The sequence below is a fragment of the Myiozetetes cayanensis genome, unplaced genomic scaffold, assembly GCF_022539395.1.
Source record: "Myiozetetes cayanensis isolate MyiCay16 unplaced genomic scaffold, myiCay2020 scf1, whole genome shotgun sequence".
NCBI classification, from domain to species: domain Eukaryota; kingdom Metazoa; phylum Chordata; class Aves; order Passeriformes; family Tyrannidae; genus Myiozetetes; species Myiozetetes cayanensis.
Window position 1 is genome coordinate 73,987,386 of NW_026086604.1, and position 3,538 is coordinate 73,990,923.

Below are 3,538 nucleotides of genomic sequence, written 5' to 3' on the forward strand. Positions count from 1 at the left end.
TCTTCTGTAGGGTTCAGAGCATCAGCAATGCCTGGAAGCAAAGCAGGAGGAGGAAACTATGGCACTATGTGAGGATCAAGTCCTTGCTTTGCGCAAGGACTGAAGTCATCCATGAAGTCATCCAACCAAGAAAATGGAAACAATAGTGCATACAGAATTACTGTGCTGACCTTGGGGTACTGAAGACACTATTTGAAGTGCTCCTGGACTTCACCTAATTTTGTTCATGGAATTTGCCTACAGTGCTGCAATACTTCATGTGTTTATGGGCTTTGCTTAATTTGCCCCTTTAGTGCACAGTGCATGAAGAAAAGGTAGAAGCAATACCACTGATATTTAAACATATTCTGGGTCTTCTCTTGGGTCATCAATAGCTACTCCTTGCTGTGTGATCTCAACCAGCCTTTCTTTTTTTAATAAGATGTTCTGCCAGTAATACCCTTACAGATTAATGCAAATGAAGACTTATATTGGGGAAAATCATATCAGTGTAGAGCTGCAGTTTGCAGGGAGACTTGTCATTGCAAAGCAGTCCACACGTTTGTGGATTCCTGACACATTTGCAGGCCTACATTTATTCCTTATTAGAGTCAGAGTTTCAGGAAATTTGTTACACCAAAGACTCAATTTAATTGTCAGAACAGAGATATTGGATGCCATTAGAGATGCACAAGGGTATCCGAGACACCCACAGAACGCTGGCAGGGATGTAAGTCACTGAGAAAGACTTGTGCCCTTTTGCATTGGCAGAGTGAGGCCAGGAAGATGCCATCAGGCTTCTCAAATGCCTTTGGTTGCCCTTACTTAGGCAAACATGCTTCTGAAACTTACTGGGAAAATGTTTGTGGTTAAGGTCAGACAGGCTGTTCACTGGGCCACAAACACACAAAAAATAAACCGCAAATCATTGACTGTGAAGGCAAATATAGAAATGACTGTCATGTGAGGATGTGATCATTTTGTAATGCTGGCTGTGGCAATTTTTGTGCAAATATTTATTCTTTAAGAAATGACAGTTTGGGCTTCCTTTTGAAACCAAAATGTTTCTGATGTTTAAAAAAAAAAAAAAAGAAAGAAAAAATCTGAGACATCTTAGCTCTTACTGTCTGTGCTCTGCTGAGGGTCTCCGGGATTGGAAGGAAGAATCATCTCAAGCTACAGCATGGCTTTATCCTACCTGAAGGAGCAGAGATGTATTGTCACAGTCTAGGAATCGCTGAGAACATCCTAACATCCTAAAATAGTTGTGTGGGTACAACCCTGCTCAGCTTATGGTTCTGCCATTTAGGTGCCAAGGAAGCAGCACCTCATGTTGGACCCCAGGGTCACAGGAAGCAGTTGCACTTTGCAATTACATTCATGCTCCTCTCCAGCCCTATGCAGGGGATGGTGCATAGCTCAGTATGCTTTGCCAAGGGTGCTGCGAGGGATGGGGTGTCAAGACCTGCGGGGCTTGTCCCAGAGGCTAGTCTTTGTGTCCTCTTCTTCTGCACATCCCAGGTGTGAGTAGCAATCAGAGGGAGGGAGGGAGGGAGAGATGAAGACCTGAAGCCCAGGTGAGTTCTTGAAGTACAGGCTCCAGCTCAGGCTCCAGTTTTGAGGGACCTTTGTGGCCAGTGGCTGCTTAACATCTGTTTGCAGCATACCCAGACACTTTAAGGTGTTGGAGGTGTTATCCTGGGTTTCTTTTCCTACACTGTCTTCTACGTGGTAATGGCAATTTACACTGCTGCCTATTTTTCAGCACAGAATAATTTGTTATTAGATAGTCTCTTTGTTCTGTCTGTTTTTTGTTCCCTAGGTATTTTCACTTTGTTGTTTTTTTCCCACCTCGTCTTCCCTACTTCTGTGGTGGCTTTTACATCCTACCTGCTTCATTTTGATTTAAAATCAGAATTTTTCTCTCCACCTAGCAGATGCCCTGAAGGTTTCTCAGAAATCCTTAATTTTTTTTTCAACTTTTCCCTCAAAAGGCTGAACTAGGAAAATTTCACTATAAAGCATTAACTGCATCTATAAAAGAAGAGCTAGGGCCTTGCTTTCCATGATTTCAGACTATTAAATGCTGAAAGTTATTCTCCAAATGTTTTGATTTTTTTTTTTTCTGGTAGCTAAAACAGTTGATATATCCTTTGCAAGTAAGAGCTGGTTTGTGTGGAAAAATCTGGCATCTGATGACAACGTGAAATTAATTTACTTCTGTGTGTGAATGTTTTACTACAGAAAAGTCATCCCGGATAATTAACCAAGCTGAACGATTTATGTGAAAGTGATAAATGTTCGTGCTGAATTGGGATGTTTAGGATACTCACTGAAGGCAAGATCCCATTCCTAAGCAACACTGCCTATTAAAATAAAAGGTAGGGATGCCTTTTCTGTCCTTGTAATATGTTGTCACAACAGTGTTAGATTAAAAGCTATGGTTCCTATGACAGTCTATTCTCATACTGGGAAGTTTAAATCAGTAGGAAAAATAATATCAATATATCAATTATTTTGATACAATAATTATTTCATCATCTCATGGCTAGGCTTCACAAACTAAGATTTGAGAATAAATAAATAAAATTAAAAAATAAATTAAAATAAAATAAATAAAATAAAATAATTATTTACATTGATATAAAAAGTATCAATGAAAAGATACTTTATATTTAAAATACCAAATTATACAAGTGTCAAATAGCAAATATATTAAATATAAGAAGTCTTCTGGTTGCATGGCTCCTAAGTGTTCATGATAATTTTGAAAATTAGATTCGACTGTTTATATTTCTTTTATCTTGGTATGAGAACCTTCTGCTGCCTGTGTCTTGCTGAGAAAGACAGCACCTCTGAGTGCAAGGGAGAATTCTCCCTTCTGGAGACAGTGGTCCTTGAGCAGATCCTTGCAGTCTGAACAACCTTTTCTCTGCTGCAGATGGCATACAATGGTTCATTTGAATTTCTCGGGTTTTGAAGTAAAGGAGTACACGGTTTTGTCAGATGGATTCAAGACAAGGTTTGGGTGAGAAGCTGGGAGGTTCAATTCCAAGTGATTTCACAGATTGCACGGAATATTCTGAGTTGGAAGGCACCCACAAGGATCATCGAGTCCAACCTTTAAGAGAACGGCCCATACAGAGATTGAACCGACAACCTTGGTGTTATTAGCACCATGCTCCAACCGACTGAGATTGTGGTTCTGTGTTGTAAATAACTAAATATTTTTGTGGTAGCACACAAAGTTTTACAGTTGTGGGGGGTCAGACTTCCTTGCTTACCCAGACTGAAAGCAGCACATTCAGTACATGCATTTACCTTCATCACGTTTTCTGAGTACTGACATTAGTTGATGTAACAGCTCTTGATTTTCCTGGAATGCTGTTCTGTTTCCTCATAGCCTGACCAGATTCCGAATACTGATGACTCTCTTATACTGAGACATGTAGTTACTTCTTGGCCTACTATTATTGATAACATATGTCTCAGTACTATAATCTAGTTCTCTGCTGCACTGGCAGCCAAGAATTGTGGTGCTTCGGGATCAAAAATATTG